The sequence below is a fragment of the Eleutherodactylus coqui genome, chromosome 7 (genome assembly GCF_035609145.1).
Source record: "Eleutherodactylus coqui strain aEleCoq1 chromosome 7, aEleCoq1.hap1, whole genome shotgun sequence".
NCBI lineage: Eukaryota > Metazoa > Chordata > Amphibia > Anura > Eleutherodactylidae > Eleutherodactylus > Eleutherodactylus coqui.
Genome location: NC_089843.1, coordinates 49013351 through 49032195, shown reverse-complemented (window position 1 = coordinate 49032195; position 18845 = coordinate 49013351). Strand labels below are relative to the sequence as shown.

Genomic DNA, 18845 nt, shown 5'->3' with positions numbered 1-18845 from the left:
TTCCCCTTTCTGATGGAGGGTTTCTTGTTCCTCAAACTGCTTTCAAAGTTGACTTCGGGAGCCCTGAGAAAAATGGCCTTGCTTAATATTTAAGGAAAACCCAGCCTGTCAGAAGTGGGATACGAACCCACACCTCCAGAGGAGACTGCGACCTGAACGCAGCGCCTTAGACCGCTCGGCCATCCTGACTCTCATGTGGCAGTATGCTTTGGCGCTTCGTGGTGATACTAGACATCATGGTAAGCGTTAAGCATAAAATTGAGGCACTTGTCAACATCTGCAAGTCTGCACTTGCGCAGAACAGAGCAACTTTGCCGCTCCTCACACAGACCCCCGCTGGAATCCCAATCCGTGACGCGTAAGAGCAAACACTTGGCTGTCATGGGGTGGGATTTGAACCCACGCCTCCAGGAAAGATCATGCAGCTATCCTCAAATACGCAGGTGTGAAAAAAAAATGCAAAGCGCAAAGAAAAAATGGTGACATTAAGAGTCCAATTCTTGGGATGAAGTATAAAGACTGGATCAGTTTGTCACTTACTGGTGGTGATCTTCCACGATCTGATTGAGTATTTCGCATTCAAAGGTTGAACGGAGGAAAGCTTGAAGGACTTTTTCTACCTTTCTTCAAGTTGCTGGTTTAGAAGCAGGATTTTGACATCAGCCTAGTATGTGTATAAATGTTTCTTCAGATATATCCTATCAGAACCCTGAAAAAGAAACCTGAGTGGTTTCCAAAGCTTGCAGCAACATCAATTGACCATTCAAAGGAATCTTATCTGCAAGGTTAATTAGCTTCTCTCCCCGAGAACAAGCATATTATGTTCTACTGGCTAACGGGGTTCCAATGTTCCTTTTGAGCATCAGCCTAGAAGTTAGGCACCAGTGAGAATGAAACTCACACCCTGTGGTTTAACCAGACCAGTGGCCTATGAAGCAGGAAGAAAAGGGATTGGCGTGGTGTTTTTTTCCCCTTTCTGATGGAGGGTTTCTTGTTCCTCAAACTGCTTTCAAAGTTGACTTCGGGAGCCCTGAGAAAAATGGCCTTGCTTAATATTTAAGGAAAAGCTAGCCTGTCAGAAGTGGGATTCGAACCCACGCCTCCAGAGGAGACTGCGACCTTAGACCACTCGGCCATCCTGACTCTCATGTGGCAGTATGCTTTGGCGCTTCGTGGTGATACTAGACATCATGGTAAGCGTTAAGCATAAAATTGAGGCACTTGTCAACATCTGCAAGTCTGTACTTGCGCAGAACAGAGCAACTTTGCCGCTCCTCACACAGACCCCCGCTGGAATCCCAATCCGTGACGCGTAAGAGCAAACACTTGGCTGTCATGGGGTGGGATTTGAACCCACGCCTCCAGGAAAGATCATGCAGCTATCCTCAAATACGCAGGTGTGAAAAAAAAATGCAAAGCGCAAAGAAAAAATGGTGACATTAAGAGTCCAATTCTTGGGATGAAGTATAAAGACTGGATCAGTTTGTCACTTACTGGTGGTGATCTTCCACGATCTGATTGAGTATTTCGCATTCAAAGGTTGAACGGAGGAAAGCTTGAAGGACTTTTTCTACCTTTCTTCAAGTTGCTGGTTTAGAAGCAGGATTTTGACATCAGCCTAGTATGTGTATAAATGTTTCTTCAGATATATCCTATCAGAACCCTGAAAAAGAAACCTGAGTGGTTTCCAAAGCTTGCAGCAACATCAATTGACCATTCAAAGGAATCTTATCTGCAAGGTTAATTAGCTTCTCTCCCCGAGAACAAGCATATTATGTTCTACTGGCTAACGGGGTTCCAATGTTCCTTTTGAGCATCAGCCTAGAAGTTAGGCACCAGTGAGAATGAAACTCACACCCCGTGGTTTAACCAGACCAGTGGCCTATGAAGCAGGAAGAAAAGGGATTGGCGTGGTGTTTTTTTCCCCTTTCTGATGGAGGGTTTCTTGTTCCTCAAACTGCTTTCAAAGTTGACTTCGGGAGCCCTGAGAAAAATGGCCTTGCTTAATATTTAAGGAAAAGCTAGCCTCCTTTCTGATGGAGGGTTTCTTGTTCCTCAAACTGCTTTCAAAGTTGACTTCGGGAGCCCTGAGAAAAATGGCCTTGCTTAATATTTAAGGAAAAGCTAGCCTGTCAGAAGTGGGATTCGAACCCACGCCTCCAGAGGAGACTGCGACCTGAACGCAGCGCCTTAGACCGCTCGGCCATCCTGACTCTCATGTGGCAGTATGCTTTGGCGCTTCGTGGTGATACTAGACATCATGGTAAGCGTTAAGCATAAAATTGAGGCACTTGTCAACATCTGCAAGTCTGCACTTGCGCAGAACAGAGCAACTTTGCCGCTCCTCACACAGACCCCCGCTGGAATCCCAATCCGTGACGCGTAAGAGCAAACACTTGGCTGTCATGGGGTGGGATTTGAACCCACGCCTCCAGGAAAGATCATGCAGCTATCCTCAAATACGCAGGTGTGAAAAAAAAATGCAAAGCGCAAAGAAAAAATGGTGACATTAAGAGTCCAATTCTTGGGATGAAGTATAAAGACTGGATCAGTTTGTCACTTACTGGTGGTGATCTTCCACGATCTGATTGAGTATTTCGCATTCAAAGGTTGAACGGAGGAAAGCTTGAAGGACTTTTTCTACCTTTCTTCAAGTTGCTGGTTTAGAAGCAGGATTTTGACATCAGCCTAGTATGTGTATAAATGTTTCTTCAGATATATCCTATCAGAACCCTGAAAAAGAAACCTGAGTGGTTTCCAAAGCTTGCAGCAACATCAATTGACCATTCAAAGGAATCTTATCTGCAAGGTTAATTAGCTTCTCTCCCCGAGAACAAGCATATTATGTTCTACTGGCTAACGGGGTTCCAATGTTCCTTTTGAGCATCAGCCTAGAAGTTAGGCACCAGTGAGAATGAAACTCACACCCTGTGGTTTAACCAGACCAGTGGCCTATGAAGCAGGAAGAAAAGGGATTGGCGTGGTGTTTTTTTCCCCTTTCTGATGGAGGGTTTCTTGTTCCTCAAACTGCTTTCAAAGTTGACTTCGGGAGCCCTGAGAAAAATGGCCTTGCTTAATATTTAAGGAAAAGCTAGCCTGTCAGAAGTGGGATTCGAACCCACGCCTCCAGAGGAGACTGCGACCTGAACGCAGCGCCTTAGACCGCTCGGCCATCCTGACTCTCATGTGGCAGTATGCTTTGGCGCTTCGTGGTGATACTAGACATCATGGTAAGCGTTAAGCATAAAATTGAGGCACTTGTCAACATCTGCAAGTCTGCACTTGCGCAGAACAGAGCAACTTTGCCGCTCCTCACACAGACCCCCGCTGGAATCCCAATCCGTGACGCGTAAGAGCAAACACTTGGCTGTCATGGGGTGGGATTTGAACCCACGCCTCCAGGAAAGATCATGCAGCTATCCTCAAATACGCAGGTGTGAAAAAAAAATGCAAAGCGCAAAGAAAAAATGGTGACATTAAGAGTCCAATTCTTGGGATGAAGTATAAAGACTGGATCAGTTTGTCACTTACTGGTGGTGATCTTCCACGATCTGATTGAGTATTTCGCATTCAAAGGTTGAACGGAGGAAAGCTTGAAGGACTTTTTCTACCTTTCTTCAAGTTGCTGGTTTAGAAGCAGGATTTTGACATCAGCCTAGTATGTGTATAAATGTTTCTTCAGATATATCCTATCAGAACCCTGAAAAAGAAACCTGAGTGGTTTCCAAAGCTTGCAGCAACATCAATTGACCATTCAAAGGAATCTTATCTGCAAGGTTAATTAGCTTCTCTCCCCGAGAACAAGCATATTATGTTCTACTGGCTAACGGGGTTCCAATGTTCCTTTTGAGCATCAGCCTAGAAGTTAGGCACCAGTGAGAATGAAACTCACACCCTGTGGTTTAACCAGACCAGTGGCCTATGAAGCAGGAAGAAAAGGGATTGGCGTGGTGTTTTTTTCCCCTTTCTGATGGAGGGTTTCTTGTTCCTCAAACTGCTTTCAAAGTTGACTTCGGGAGCCCTGAGAAAAATGGCCTTGCTTAATATTTAAGGAAAAGCTAGCCTGTCAGAAGTGGGATTCGAACCCACGCCTCCAGAACGCAGCGCCTTAGACCGCTCGGCCATCCTGACTCTCATGTGGCAGTATGCTTTGGCGCTTCGTGGTGATACTAGACATCATGGTAAGCGTTAAGCATAAAATTGAGGCACTTGTCAACATCTGCAAGTCTGTACTTGCGCAGAACAGAGCAACTTTGCCGCTCCTCACACAGACCCCCGCTGGAATCCCAATCCGTGACGCGTAAGAGCAAACACTTGGCTGTCATGGGGTGGGATTTGAACCCACGCCTCCAGGAAAGATCATGCAGCTATCCTCAAATACGCAGGTGTGAAAAAAAAATGCAAAGCGCAAAGAAAAAATGGTGACATTAAGAGTCCAATTCTTGGGATGAAGTATAAAGACTGGATCAGTTTGTCACTTACTGGTGGTGATCTTCCACGATCTGATTGAGTATTTCGCATTCAAAGGTTGAACGGAGGAAAGCTTGAAGGACTTTTTCTACCTTTCTTCAAGTTGCTGGTTTAGAAGCAGGATTTTGACATCAGCCTAGTATGTGTATAAATGTTTCTTCAGATATATCCTATCAGAACCCTGAAAAAGAAACCTGAGTGGTTTCCAAAGCTTGCAGCAACATCAATTGACCATTCAAAGGAATCTTATCTGCAAGGTTAATTAGCTTCTCTCCCCGAGAACAAGCATATTATGTTCTACTGGCTAACGGGGTTCCAATGTTCCTTTTGAGCATCAGCCTAGAAGTTAGGCACCAGTGAGAATGAAACTCACACCCCGTGGTTTAACCAGACCAGTGGCCTATGAAGCAGGAAGAAAAGGGATTGGCGTGGTGTTTTTTTCCCCTTTCTGATGGAGGGTTTCTTGTTCCTCAAACTGCTTTCAAAGTTGACTTCGGGAGCCCTGAGAAAAATGGCCTTGCTTAATATTTAAGGAAAAGCTAGCCTCCTTTCTGATGGAGGGTTTCTTGTTCCTCAAACTGCTTTCAAAGTTGACTTCGGGAGCCCTGAGAAAAATGGCCTTGCTTAATATTTAAGGAAAAGCTAGCCTGTCAGAAGTGGGATTCGAACCCACACCTCCAGAGGAGACTGCGACCTGAACGCAGCGCCTTAGACCGCTCGGCCATCCTGACTCTCATGTGGCAGTATGCTTTGGCGCTTCGTGGTGATACTAGACATCATGGTAAGCGTTAAGCATAAAATTGAGGCACTTGTCAACATCTGCAAGTCTGCACTTGCGCAGAACAGAGCAACTTTGCCGCTCCTCACACAGACCCCCGCTGGAATCCCAATCCGTGACGCGTAAGAGCAAACACTTGGCTGTCATGGGGTGGGATTTGAACCCACGCCTCCAGGAAAGATCATGCAGCTATCCTCAAATATGCAGGTGTGAAAAAAAAATGCAAAGCGCAAAGAAAAAATGGTGACATTAAGAGTCCAATTCTTGGGATGAAGTATAAAGACTGGATCAGTTTGTCACTTACTGGTGGTGATCTTCCACGATCTGATTGAGTATTTCGCATTCAAAGGTTGAACGGAGGAAAGCTTGAAGGACTTTTTCTACCTTTCTTCAAGTTGCTGGTTTAGAAGCAGGATTTTGACATCAGCCTAGTATGTGTATAAATGTTTCTTCAGATATATCCTATCAGAACCCTGAAAAAGAAACCTGAGTGGTTTCCAAAGCTTGCAGCAACATCAATTGACCATTCAAAGGAATCTTATCTGCAAGGTTAATTAGCTTCTCTCCCCGAGAACAAGCATATTATGTTCTACTGGCTAACGGGGTTCCAATGTTCCTTTTGAGCATCAGCCTAGAAGTTAGGCACCAGTGAGAATGAAACTCACACCCCGTGGTTTAACCAGACCAGTGGCCTATGAAGCAGGAAGAAAAGGGATTGGCGTGGTGTTTTTTTCCCCTTTCTGATGGAGGGTTTCTTGTTCCTCAAACTGCTTTCAAAGTTGACTTCGGGAGCCCTGAGAAAAATGGCCTTGCTTAATATTTAAGGAAAAGCTAGCCTCCTTTCTGATGGAGGGTTTCTTGTTCCTCAAACTGCTTTCAAAGTTGACTTCGGGAGCCCTGAGAAAAATGGCCTTGCTTAATATTTAAGGAAAACCCAGCCTGTCAGAAGTGGGATTCGAACCCACACCTCCAGAGGAGACTGCGACCTGAACGCAGCGCCTTAGACCGCTCGGCCATCCTGACTCTCATGTGGCAGTATGCTTTGGCGCTTCGTGGTGATACTAGACATCATGGTAAGCGTTAAGCATAAAATTGAGGCACTTGTCAACATCTGCAAGTCTGCACTTGCGCAGAACAGAGCAACTTTGCCGCTCCTCACACAGACCCCCGCTGGAATCCCAATCCGTGACGCGTAAGAGCAAACACTTGGCTGTCATGGGGTGGGATTTGAACCCACGCCTCCAGGAAAGATCATGCAGCTATCCTCAAATACGCAGGTGTGAAAAAAAAATGCAAAGCGCAAAGAAAAAATGGTGACATTAAGAGTCCAATTCTTGGGATGAAGTATAAAGACTGGATCAGTTTGTCACTTACTGGTGGTGATCTTCCACGATCTGATTGAGTATTTCGCATTCAAAGGTTGAACGGAGGAAAGCTTGAAGGACTTTTTCTACCTTTCTTCAAGTTGCTGGTTTAGAAGCAGGATTTTGACATCAGCCTAGTATGTGTATAAATGTTTCTTCAGATATATCCTATCAGAACCCTGAAAAAGAAACCTGAGTGGTTTCCAAAGCTTGCAGCAACATCAATTGACCATTCAAAGGAATCTTATCTGCAAGGTTAATTAGCTTCTCTCCCCGAGAACAAGCATATTATGTTCTACTGGCTAACGGGGTTCCAATGTTCCTTTTGAGCATCAGCCTAGAAGTTAGGCACCAGTGAGAATGAAACTCACACCCCGTGGTTTAACCAGACCAGTGGCCTATGAAGCAGGAAGAAAAGGGATTGGCGTGGTGTTTTTTTCCCCTTTCTGATGGAGGGTTTCTTGTTCCTCAAACTGCTTTCAAAGTTGACTTCGGGAGCCCTGAGAAAAATGGCCTTGCTTAATATTTAAGGAAAAGCTAGCCTCCTTTCTGATGGAGGGTTTCTTGTTCCTCAAACTGCTTTCAAAGTTGACTTCGGGAGCCCTGAGAAAAATGGCCTTGCTTAATATTTAAGGAAAACCCAGCCTGTCAGAAGTGGGATTCGAACCCACACCTCCAGAGGAGACTGCGACCTGAACGCAGCGCCTTAGACCGCTCGGCCATCCTGACTCTCATGTGGCAGTATGCTTTGGCGCTTCGTGGTGATACTAGACATCATGGTAAGCGTTAAGCATAAAATTGAGGCACTTGTCAACATCTGCAAGTCTGCACTTGCGCAGAACAGAGCAACTTTGCCGCTCCTCACACAGACCCCCGCTGGAATCCCAATCCGTGACGCGTAAGAGCAAACACTTGGCTGTCATGGGGTGTGATTTGAATCCACGCCTCCAGGAAAGATCATGCAGCTATCCTCAAATACGCAGGTGTGAAAAAAAAATGCAAAGCGCAAAGAAAAAATGGTGACATTAAGAGTCCAATTCTTGGGATGAAGTATAAAGACTGGATCAGTTTGTCACTTACTGGTGGTGATCTTCCACGATCTGATTGAGTATTTCGCATTCAAAGGTTGAACGGAGGAAAGCTTGAAGGACTTTTTCTACCTTTCTTCAAGTTGCTGGTTTAGAAGCAGGATTTTGACATCAGCCTAGTATGTGTATAAATGTTTCTTCAGATATATCCTATCAGAACCCTGAAAAAGAAACCTGAGTGGTTTCCAAAGCTTGCAGCAACATCAATTGACCATTCAAAGGAATCTTATCTGCAAGGTTAATTAGCTTCTCTCCCCGAGAACAAGCATATTATGTTCTACTGGCTAACGGGGTTCCAATGTTCCTTTTGAGCATCAGCCTAGAAGTTAGGCACCAGTGAGAATGAAACTCACACCCTGTGGTTTAACCAGACCAGTGGCCTATGAAGCAGGAAGAAAAGGGATTGGCGTGGTGTTTTTTTCCCCTTTCTGATGGAGGGTTTCTTGTTCCTCAAACTGCTTTCAAAGTTGACTTCGGGAGCCCTGAGAAAAATGGCCTTGCTTAATATTTAAGGAAAACCCAGCCTGTCAGAAGTGGGATTCGAACCCACACCTCCAGAGGAGACTGCGACCTGAACGCAGCGCCTTAGACCGCTCGGCCATCCTGACTCTCATGTGGCAGTATGCTTTGGCGCTTCGTGGTGATACTAGACATCATGGTAAGCGTTAAGCATAAAATTGAGGCACTTGTCAACATCTGCAAGTCTGCACTTGCGCAGAACAGAGCAACTTTGCCGCTCCTCACACAGACCCCCGCTGGAATCCCAATCCGTGACGCGTAAGAGCAAACACTTGGCTGTCATGGGGTGGGATTTGAACCCACGCCTCCAGGAAAGATCATGCAGCTATCCTCAAATACGCAGGTGTGAAAAAAAAATGCAAAGCGCAAAGAAAAAATGGTGACATTAAGAGTCCAATTCTTGGGATGAAGTATAAAGACTGGATCAGTTTGTCACTTACTGGTGGTGATCTTCCACGATCTGATTGAGTATTTCGCATTCAAAGGTTGAACGGAGGAAAGCTTGAAGGACTTTTTCTACCTTTCTTCAAGTTGCTGGTTTAGAAGCAGGATTTTGACATCAGCCTAGTATGTGTATAAATGTTTCTTCAGATATATCCTATCAGAACCCTGAAAAAGAAACCTGAGTGGTTTCCAAAGCTTGCAGCAACATCAATTGACCATTCAAAGGAATCTTATCTGCAAGGTTAATTAGCTTCTCTCCCCGAGAACAAGCATATTATGTTCTACTGGCTAACGGGGTTCCAATGTTCCTTTTGAGCATCAGCCTAGAAGTTAGGCACCAGTGAGAATGAAACTCACACCCTGTGGTTTAACCAGACCAGTGGCCTATGAAGCAGGAAGAAAAGGGATTGGCGTGGTGTTTTTTTCCCCTTTCTGATGGAGGGTTTCTTGTTCCTCAAACTGCTTTCAAAGTTGACTTCGGGAGCCCTGAGAAAAATGGCCTTGCTTAATATTTAAGGAAAAGCTAGCCTGTCAGAAGTGGGATTCGAACCCACGCTTCCAGAGGAGACTGCGACCTGAACGCAGCGCCTTAGACCGCTCGGCCATCCTGACTTTCATGTGGCAGTATGCTTTGGCGCTTCGTGGTGATACTAGACATCATGGTAAGCGTTAAGCATAAAATTGAGGCACTTGTCAACATCTGCAAGTCTGCACTTGCGCAGAACAGAGCAACTTTGCCGCTCCTCACACAGACCCCCGCTGGAATCCCAATCCGTGACGCGTAAGAGCAAACACTTGGCTGTCATGGGGTGGGATTTGAACCCACGCCTCCAGGAAAGATCATGCAGCTATCCTCAAATACGCAGGTGTGAAAAAAAAATGCAAAGCGCAAAGAAAAAATTGTGACATTAAGAGTCCAATTCTTGGGATGAAGTATAAAGACTGGATCAGTTTGTCACTTACTGGTGGTGATCTTCCACGATCTGATTGAGTATTTCGCATTCAAAGGTTGAACGGAGGAAAGCTTGAAGGACTTTTTCTACCTTTCTTCAAGTTGCTGGTTTAGAAGCAGGATTTTGACATCAGCCTAGTATGTGTATAAATGTTTCTTCAGATATATCCTATCAGAACCCTGAAAAAGAAACCTGAGTGGTTTCCAAAGCTTGCAGCAACATCAATTGACCATTCAAAGGAATCTTATCTGCAAGGTTAATTAGCTTCTCTCCCCGAGAACAAGCATATTATGTTCTACTGGCTAACGGGGTTCCAATGTTCCTTTTGAGCATCAGCCTAGAAGTTAGGCACCAGTGAGAATGAAACTCACACCCCGTGGTTTAACCAGACCAGTGGCCTATGAAGCAGGAAGAAAAGGGATTGGCGTGGTGTTTTTTTCCCCTTTCTGATGGAGGGTTTCTTGTTCCTCAAACTGCTTTCAAAGTTGACTTCGGGAGCCCTGAGAAAAATGGCCTTGCTTAATATTTAAGGAAAAGCTAGCCTGTCAGAAGTGGGATTCGAACCCACACCTCCAGAGGAGACTGCGACCTGAACGCAGCGCCTTAGACCGCTCGGCCATCCCGACTCTCATGTGGCAGTATGCTTTGGCGCTTCGTGGTGATACTAGACATCATGGTAAGCGTTAAGCATAAAATTGAGGCACTTGTCAACATCTGCAAGTCTGCACTTGCGCAGAACAGAGCAACTTTGCCGCTCCTCACACAGACCCCCGCTGGAATCCCAATCCGTGACGCGTAAGAGCAAACACTTGGCTGTCATGGGGTGGGATTTGAACCCACGCCTCCAGGAAAGATCATGCAGCTATCCTCAAATACGCAGGTGTGAAAAAAAAATGCAAAGCGCAAAGAAAAAATGGTGACATTAAGAGTCCAATTCTTGGGATGAAGTATAAAGACTGGATCAGTTTGTCACTTACTGGTGGTGATCTTCCACGATCTGATTGAGTATTTCGCATTCAAAGGTTGAACGGAGGAAAGCTTGAAGGACTTTTTCTACCTTTCTTCAAGTTGCTGGTTTAGAAGCAGGATTTTGACATCAGCCTAGTATGTGTATAAATGTTTCTTCAGATATATCCTATCAGAACCCTGAAAAAGAAACCTGAGTGGTTTCCAAAGCTTGCAGCAACATCAATTGACCATTCAAAGGAATCTTATCTGCAAGGTTAATTAGCTTCTCTCCCCGAGAACAAGCATATTATGTTCTACTGGCTAACGGGGTTCCAATGTTCCTTTTGAGCATCAGCCTAGAAGTTAGGCACCAGTGAGAATGAAACTCACACCCCGTGGTTTAACCAGACCAGTGGCCTATGAAGCAGGAAGAAAAGGGATTGGCGTGGTGTTTTTTTCCCCTTTCTGATGGAGGGTTTCTTGTTCCTCAAACTGCTTTCAAAGTTGACTTCGGGAGCCCTGAGAAAAATGGCCTTGCTTAATATTTAAGGAAAAGCTAGCCTCCTTTCTGATGGAGGGTTTCTTGTTCCTCAAACTGCTTTCAAAGTTGACTTCGGGAGCCCTGAGAAAAATGGCCTTGCTTAATATTTAAGGAAAAGCTAGCCTGTCAGAAGTGGGATTCGAACCCACACCTCCAGAGGAGACTGCGACCTGAACGCAGCGCCTTAGACCGCTCGGCCATCCTGACTCTCATGTGGCAGTATGCTTTGGCGCTTCGTGGTGATACTAGACATCATGGTAAGCGTTAAGCATAAAATTGAGGCACTTGTCAACATCTGCAAGTCTGCACTTGCGCAGAACAGAGCAACTTTGCCGCTCCTCACACAGACCCCCGCTGGAATCCCAATCCGTGACGCGTAAGAGCAAACACTTGGCTGTCATGGGGTGGGATTTGAACCCACGCCTCCAGGAAAGATCATGCAGCTATCCTCAAATACGCAGGTGTGAAAAAAAAATGCAAAGCGCAAAGAAAAAATGGTGACATTAAGAGTCCAATTCTTGGGATGAAGTATAAAGACTGGATCAGTTTGTCACTTACTGGTGGTGATCTTCCACGATCTGATTGAGTATTTCGCATTCAAAGGTTGAACGGAGGAAAGCTTGAAGGACTTTTTCTACCTTTCTTCAAGTTGCTGGTTTAGAAGCAGGATTTTGACATCAGCCTAGTATGTGTATAAATGTTTCTTCAGATATATCCTATCAGAACCCTGAAAAAGAAACCTGAGTGGTTTCCAAAGCTTGCAGCAACATCAATTGACCATTCAAAGGAATCTTATCTGCAAGGTTAATTAGCTTCTCTCCCCGAGAACAAGCATATTATGTTCTACTGGCTAACGGGGTTCCAATGTTCCTTTTGAGCATCAGCCTAGAAGTTAGGCACCAGTGAGAATGAAACTCACACCCTGTGGTTTAACCAGACCAGTGGCCTATGAAGCAGGAAGAAAAGGGATTGGCGTGGTGTTTTTTTCCCCTTTCTGATGGAGGGTTTCTTGTTCCTCAAACTGCTTTCAAAGTTGACTTCGGGAGCCCTGAGAAAAATGGCCTTGCTTAATATTTAAGGAAAACCCAGCCTGTCAGAAGTGGGATACGAACCCACACCTCCAGAGGAGACTGCGACCTGAACGCAGCGCCTTAGACCGCTCGGCCATCCTGACTCTCATGTGGCAGTATGCTTTGGCGCTTCGTGGTGATACTAGACATCATGGTAAGCGTTAAGCATAAAATTGAGGCACTTGTCAACATCTGCAAGTCTGCACTTGCGCAGAACAGAGCAACTTTGCCGCTCCTCACACAGACCCCCGCTGGAATCCCAATCCGTGACGCGTAAGAGCAAACACTTGGCTGTCATGGGGTGGGATTTGAACCCACGCCTCCAGGAAAGATCATGCAGCTATCCTCAAATACGCAGGTGTGAAAAAAAAATGCAAAGCGCAAAGAAAAAATGGTGACATTAAGAGTCCAATTCTTGGGATGAAGTATAAAGACTGGATCAGTTTGTCACTTACTGGTGGTGATCTTCCACGATCTGATTGAGTATTTCGCATTCAAAGGTTGAACGGAGGAAAGCTTGAAGGACTTTTTCTACCTTTCTTCAAGTTGCTGGTTTAGAAGCAGGATTTTGACATCAGCCTAGTATGTGTATAAATGTTTCTTCAGATATATCCTATCAGAACCCTGAAAAAGAAACCTGAGTGGTTTCCAAAGCTTGCAGCAACATCAATTGACCATTCAAAGGAATCTTATCTGCAAGGTTAATTAGCTTCTCTCCCCGAGAACAAGCATATTATGTTCTACTGGCTAACGGGGTTCCAATGTTCCTTTTGAGCATCAGCCTAGAAGTTAGGCACCAGTGAGAATGAAACTCACACCCTGTGGTTTAACCAGACCAGTGGCCTATGAAGCAGGAAGAAAAGGGATTGGCGTGGTGTTTTTTTCCCCTTTCTGATGGAGGGTTTCTTGTTCCTCAAACTGCTTTCAAAGTTGACTTCGGGAGCCCTGAGAAAAATGGCCTTGCTTAATATTTAAGGAAAAGCTAGCCTGTCAGAAGTGGGATTCGAACCCACGCCTCCAGAGGAGACTGCGACCTGAACGCAGCGCCTTAGACCGCTCGGCCATCCTGACTCTCATGTGGCAGTATGCTTTGGCGCTTCGTGGTGATACTAGACATCATGGTAAGCGTTAAGCATAAAATTGAGGCACTTGTCAACATCTGCAAGTCTGCACTTGCGCAGAACAGAGCAACTTTGCCGCTCCTCACACAGACCCCCGCTGGAATCCCAATCCGTGACGCGTAAGAGCAAACACTTGGCTGTCATGGGGTGGGATTTGAACCCACGCCTCCAGGAAAGATCATGCAGCTATCCTCAAATACGCAGGTGTGAAAAAAAAATGCAAAGCGCAAAGAAAAAATTGTGACATTAAGAGTCCAATTCTTGGGATGAAGTATAAAGACTGGATCAGTTTGTCACTTACTGGTGGTGATCTTCCACGATCTGATTGAGTATTTCGCATTCAAAGGTTGAACGGAGGAAAGCTTGAAGGACTTTTTCTACCTTTCTTCAAGTTGCTGGTTTAGAAGCAGGATTTTGACATCAGCCTAGTATGTGTATAAATGTTTCTTCAGATATATCCTATCAGAACCCTGAAAAAGAAACCTGAGTGGTTTCCAAAGCTTGCAGCAACATCAATTGACCATTCAAAGGAATCTTATCTGCAAGGTTAATTAGCTTCTCTCCCCGAGAACAAGCATATTATGTTCTACTGGCTAACGGGGTTCCAATGTTCCTTTTGAGCATCAGCCTAGAAGTTAGGCACCAGTGAGAATGAAACTCACACCCCGTGGTTTAACCAGACCAGTGGCCTATGAAGCAGGAAGAAAAGGGATTGGCGTGGTGTTTTTTTCCCCTTTCTGATGGAGGGTTTCTTGTTCCTCAAACTGCTTTCAAAGTTGACTTCGGGAGCCCTGAGAAAAATGGCCTTGCTTAATATTTAAGGAAAAGCTAGCCTCCTTTCTGATGGAGGGTTTCTTGTTCCTCAAACTGCTTTCAAAGTTGACTTCGGGAGCCCTGAGAAAAATGGCCTTGCTTAATATTTAAGGAAAAGCTAGCCTGTCAGAAGTGGGATTCGAACCCACACCTCCAGAGGAGACTGCGACCTGAACGCAGCGCCTTAGACCGCTCGGCCATCCTGACTCTCATGTGGCAGTATGCTTTGGCGCTTCGTGGTGATACTAGACATCATGGTAAGCGTTAAGCATAAAATTGAGGCACTTGTCAACATCTGCAAGTCTGCACTTGCGCAGAACAGAGCAACTTTGCCGCTCCTCACACAGACCCCCGCTGGAATCCCAATCCGTGACGCGTAAGAGCAAACACTTGGCTGTCATGGGGTGGGATTTGAACCCACGCCTCCAGGAAAGATCATGCAGCTATCCTCAAATACGCAGGTGTGAAAAAAAAATGCAAAGCGCAAAGAAAAAATTGTGACATTAAGAGTCCAATTCTTGGGATGAAGTATAAAGACTGGATCAGTTTGTCACTTACTGGTGGTGATCTTCCACGATCTGATTGAGTATTTCGCATTCAAAGGTTGAACGGAGGAAAGCTTGAAGGACTTTTTCTACCTTTCTTCAAGTTGCTGGTTTAGAAGCAGGATTTTGACATCAGCCTAGTATGTGTATAAATGTTTCTTCAGATATATCCTATCAGAACCCTGAAAAAGAAACCTGAGTGGTTTCCAAAGCTTGCAGCAACATCAATTGACCATTCAAAGGAATCTTATCTGCAAGGTTAATTAGCTTCTCTCCCCGAGAACAAGCATATTATGTTCTACTGGCTAACGGGGTTCCAATGTTCCTTTTGAGCATCAGCCTAGAAGTTAGGCACCAGTGAGAATGAAACTCACACCCCGTGGTTTAACCAGACCAGTGGCCTATGAAGCAGGAAGAAAAGGGATTGGCGTGGTGTTTTTTTCCCCTTTCTGATGGAGGGTTTCTTGTTCCTCAAACTGCTTTCAAAGTTGACTTCGAGAGCCCTGAGAAAAATGGCCTTGCTTAATATTTAAGGAAAAGCTAGCCTGTCAGAAGTGGGATTCGAACCCACGCCTCCAGAGGAGACTGCGACCTGAACGCAGCGCCTTAGACCGCTCGGCCATCCTGACTCTCATGTGGCAGTATGCTTTGGCGCTTCGTGGTGATACTAGACATCATGGTAAGCGTTAAGCATAAAATTGAGGCACTTGTCAACATCTGCAAGTCTGCACTTGCGCAGAACAGAGCAACTTTGCCGCTCCTCACACAGACCCCCGCTGGAATCCCAATCCGTGACGCGTAAGAGCAAACACTTGGCTGTCATGGGGTGGGATTTGAACCCACGCCTCCAGGAAAGATCATGCAGCTATCCTCAAATACGCAGGTGTGAAAAAAAAATGCAAAGCGCAAAGAAAAAATGGTGACATTAAGAGTCCAATTCTTGGGATGAAGTATAAAGACTGGATCAGTTTGTCACTTACTGGTGGTGATCTTCCACGATCTGATTGAGTATTTCGCATTCAAAGGTTGAACGGAGGAAAGCTTGAAGGACTTTTTCTACCTTTCTTCAAGTTGCTGGTTTAGAAGCAGGATTTTGACATCAGCCTAGTATGTGTATAAATGTTTCTTCAGATATATCCTATCAGAACCCTGAAAAAGAAACCTGAGTGGTTTCCAAAGCTTGCAGCAACATCAATTGACCATTCAAAGGAATCTTATCTGCAAGGTTAATTAGCTTCTCTCCCCGAGAACAAGCATATTATGTTCTACTGGCTAACGGGGTTCCAATGTTCCTTTTGAGCATCAGCCTAGAAGTTAGGCACCAGTGAGAATGAAACTCACACCCCGTGGTTTAACCAGACCAGTGGCCTATGAAGCAGGAAGAAAAGGGATTGGCGTGGTGTTTTTTTCCCCTTTCTGATGGAGCGTTTCTTGTTCCTCAAACTGCTTTCAAAGTTGACTTCGGGAGCCCTGAGAAAAATAGCCTTGCTTAATATTTAAGGAAAAGCTAGCCTCCTTTCTGATGGAGGGTTTCTTGTTCCTCAAACTGCTTTCAAAGTTGACTTCGGGGGGACTTCGAGCCCTGAGAAAAATGGCCTTGCTTAATATTTAAGGAAAAGCTAGCCTGTCAGAAGTGGGATTCGAACCCACGCCTCCAGAGGAGACTGCGACCTGAACGCAGCGCCTTAGACCGCTCGGCCATCCTGACTCTCATGTGGCAGTATGCTTTGGCGCTTCGTGGTGATACTAGACATCATGGTAAGCGTTAAGCATAAAATTGAGGCACTTGTCAACATCTGCAAGTCTGCACTTGCGCAGAACAGAGCAACTTTGCCGCTCCTCACACAGACCCCCGCTGGAATCCCAATCCGTGACGCGTAAGAGCAAACACTTGGCTGTCATGGGGTGGGATTTGAACCCACGCCTCCAGGAAAGATCATGCAGCTATCCTCAAATACGCAGGTGTGAAAAAAAAATGCAAAGCGCAAAGAAAAAATGGTGACATTAAGAGTCCAATTCTTGGGATGAAGTATAAAGACTGGATCAGTTTGTCACTTACTGGTGGTGATCTTCCACGATCTGATTGAGTATTTCGCATTCAAAGGTTGAACGGAGGAAAGCTTGAAGGACTTTTTCTACCTTTCTTCAAGTTGCTGGTTTAGAAGCAGGATTTTGACATCAGCCTAGTATGTGTATAAATGTTTCTTCAGATATATCCTATCAGAACCCTGAAAAAGAAACCTGAGTGGTTTCCAAAGCTTGCAGCAACATCAATTGACCATTCAAAGGAATCTTATCTGCAAGGTTAATTAGCTTCTCTCCCCGAGAACAAGCATATTATGTTCTACTGGCTAACGGGGTTCCAATGTTCCTTTTGAGCATCAGCCTAGAAGTTAGGCACCAGTGAGAATGAAACTCACACCCCGTGGTTTAACCAGACCAGTGGCCTATGAAGCAGGAAGAAAAGGGATTGGCGTGGTGTTTTTTTCCCCTTTCTGATGGAGGGTTTCTTGTTCCTCAAACTGCTTTCAAAGTTGACTTCGGGAGCCCTGAGAAAAATGGCCTTGCTTAATATTTAAGGAAAAGCTAGCCTCCTTTCTGATGGAGGGTTTCTTGTTCCTCAAACTGCTTTCAAAGTTGACTTCGGGAGCCCTGAGAAAAATGGCCTTGCTTAATATTTAAGGAAAAGCTAGCCTGTCAGAAGTGGGATTCGAACCCACACCTCCAGAGGAGACTGCGACCTGAACGCAGCGCCTTAGACCGCTCGGCCATCCTGACTCTCATGTGGCAGTATGCTTTGGCGCTTCGTGGTGATACTAGACATCATGGTAAGCGTTAAGCATAAAATTGAGGCACTTGTCAACATCTGCAAGTCTGCACTTGCGCAGAACAGAGCAACTTTGCCGCTCCTCACACAGACCCCCGCTGGAATCCCAATCCGTGACGCGTAAGAGCAAACACTTGGCTGTCATGGGGTGGGATTTGAACCCACGCCTCCAGGAAAGATCATGCAGCTATCCTCAAATACGCAGGTGTGAAAAAAAAATGCAAAGCGCAAAGAAAAAATGGTGACATTAAGAGTCCAATTCTTGGGATGAAGTATAAAGACTGGATCAGTTTGTCACTTACTGGTGGTGATCTTCCACGATCTGATTGAGTATTTCGCATTCAAAGGTTGAACGGAGGAAAGCTTGAAGGACTTTTTCTACCTTTCTTCAAGTTGCTGGTTTAGAAGCAGGATTTTGACATCAGCCTAGTATGTGTATAAATGTTTCTTCAGATATATCCTATCAGAACCCTGAAAAAGAAACCTGAGTGGTTTCCAAAGCTTGCAGCAACATCAATTGACCATTCAAAGGAATCTTATCTGCAAGGTTAATTAGCTTCTCTCCCCGAGAACAAGCATATTATGTTCTACTGGCTAACGGGGTTCCAATGTTCCTTTTGAGCATCAGCCTAGAAGTTAGGCACCAGTGAGAATGAAACTCACACCCTGTGGTTTAACCAGACCAGTGGCCTATGAAGCAGGAAGAAAAGGGATTGGCGTGGTGTTTTTTTCCCCTTTCTGATGGAGGGTTTCTTGTTCCTCAAACTGCTTTCAAAGTTGACTTCGGGAGCCCTGAGAAAAATGGCCTTGCTTAATATTTAAGGAAAACCCAGCCTGTCAGAAGTGGGATACGAACCCACACCTCCAGAGGAGACTGCGACCTGAACGCAGCGCCTTAGACCGCTCGGCCATCCTGACTCTCATGTGGCAGTATGCTTTGGCACTTCGTGGTGATACTAGACATCATGGTAAGCGTTAAGCATAAAATTGAGGCACTTGTCAACATCTGCAAGTCTGCACTTGCGCAGAACAGAGCAACTTTGCCGCTCCTCACACAGACCCCCGCTGGAATCCCAATCCGTGACGCGTAAGAGCAAACACTTGGCTGTCATGGGGTGGGATTTGAACCCACGCCTCCAGGAAAGATCATGCAGCTATCCTCAAATACGCAGGTGTGAAAAAAAAATGCAAAGCGCAAAGAAAAAATGGTGACATTAAGAGTCCAATTCTTGGGATGAAGTATAAAGACTGGATCAGTTTGTCACTTACTGGTGGTGATCTTCCACGATCTGATTGAGTATTTCGCATTCAAAGGTTGAACGGAGGAAAGCTTGAAGGACTTTTTCTACCTTTCTTCAAGTTGC

General features: G+C 45.3%; 17 non-coding genes across 17 annotated transcripts; all 17 read right to left on the bottom strand.

Annotated features, from left to right (window-relative positions):
* Positions 1-106: 106 nt before the first annotated feature.
* TRNAL-CAG (transfer RNA leucine (anticodon CAG)) lies at positions 107-189 on the bottom strand. The gene has a single exon. It is a non-coding gene; the product is annotated as a tRNA-Leu (tRNA).
* A 1941-nt stretch (positions 190-2130) lies between these two features.
* TRNAL-CAG (transfer RNA leucine (anticodon CAG)) lies at positions 2131-2213 on the bottom strand. Its single transcript has one exon. It is a non-coding gene; the product is annotated as a tRNA-Leu (tRNA).
* Positions 2214-3097: 884 nt separating this feature from the next.
* Positions 3098-3180, bottom strand: TRNAL-CAG (transfer RNA leucine (anticodon CAG)). Its single transcript has one exon. It is a non-coding gene; the product is annotated as a tRNA-Leu (tRNA).
* Positions 3181-5118: 1938 nt separating this feature from the next.
* TRNAL-CAG (transfer RNA leucine (anticodon CAG)) lies at positions 5119-5201 on the bottom strand. Its single transcript has one exon. It is a non-coding gene; the product is annotated as a tRNA-Leu (tRNA).
* A 987-nt stretch (positions 5202-6188) lies between these two features.
* Positions 6189-6271, bottom strand: TRNAL-CAG (transfer RNA leucine (anticodon CAG)). The gene has a single exon. It is a non-coding gene; the product is annotated as a tRNA-Leu (tRNA).
* Positions 6272-7258: 987 nt separating this feature from the next.
* TRNAL-CAG (transfer RNA leucine (anticodon CAG)) lies at positions 7259-7341 on the bottom strand. The gene has a single exon. It is a non-coding gene; the product is annotated as a tRNA-Leu (tRNA).
* Positions 7342-8225: 884 nt separating this feature from the next.
* TRNAL-CAG (transfer RNA leucine (anticodon CAG)) lies at positions 8226-8308 on the bottom strand. The gene has a single exon. It is a non-coding gene; the product is annotated as a tRNA-Leu (tRNA).
* Positions 8309-9192: 884 nt separating this feature from the next.
* TRNAL-CAG (transfer RNA leucine (anticodon CAG)) lies at positions 9193-9275 on the bottom strand. The gene has a single exon. It is a non-coding gene; the product is annotated as a tRNA-Leu (tRNA).
* An 884-nt stretch (positions 9276-10159) lies between these two features.
* Positions 10160-10242, bottom strand: TRNAL-CAG (transfer RNA leucine (anticodon CAG)). The gene has a single exon. It is a non-coding gene; the product is annotated as a tRNA-Leu (tRNA).
* A 987-nt stretch (positions 10243-11229) lies between these two features.
* On the bottom strand, positions 11230-11312 carry TRNAL-CAG (transfer RNA leucine (anticodon CAG)). The gene has a single exon. It is a non-coding gene; the product is annotated as a tRNA-Leu (tRNA).
* Positions 11313-12196: 884 nt separating this feature from the next.
* TRNAL-CAG (transfer RNA leucine (anticodon CAG)) lies at positions 12197-12279 on the bottom strand. Its single transcript has one exon. It is a non-coding gene; the product is annotated as a tRNA-Leu (tRNA).
* Positions 12280-13163: 884 nt separating this feature from the next.
* Positions 13164-13246, bottom strand: TRNAL-CAG (transfer RNA leucine (anticodon CAG)). The gene has a single exon. It is a non-coding gene; the product is annotated as a tRNA-Leu (tRNA).
* Positions 13247-14233: 987 nt separating this feature from the next.
* TRNAL-CAG (transfer RNA leucine (anticodon CAG)) lies at positions 14234-14316 on the bottom strand. Its single transcript has one exon. It is a non-coding gene; the product is annotated as a tRNA-Leu (tRNA).
* An 884-nt stretch (positions 14317-15200) lies between these two features.
* On the bottom strand, positions 15201-15283 carry TRNAL-CAG (transfer RNA leucine (anticodon CAG)). Its single transcript has one exon. It is a non-coding gene; the product is annotated as a tRNA-Leu (tRNA).
* A 996-nt stretch (positions 15284-16279) lies between these two features.
* On the bottom strand, positions 16280-16362 carry TRNAL-CAG (transfer RNA leucine (anticodon CAG)). Its single transcript has one exon. It is a non-coding gene; the product is annotated as a tRNA-Leu (tRNA).
* Positions 16363-17349: 987 nt separating this feature from the next.
* TRNAL-CAG (transfer RNA leucine (anticodon CAG)) lies at positions 17350-17432 on the bottom strand. The gene has a single exon. It is a non-coding gene; the product is annotated as a tRNA-Leu (tRNA).
* An 884-nt stretch (positions 17433-18316) lies between these two features.
* On the bottom strand, positions 18317-18399 carry TRNAL-CAG (transfer RNA leucine (anticodon CAG)). Its single transcript has one exon. It is a non-coding gene; the product is annotated as a tRNA-Leu (tRNA).
* Between the last annotated feature and the right edge of the window lie 446 nt (positions 18400-18845).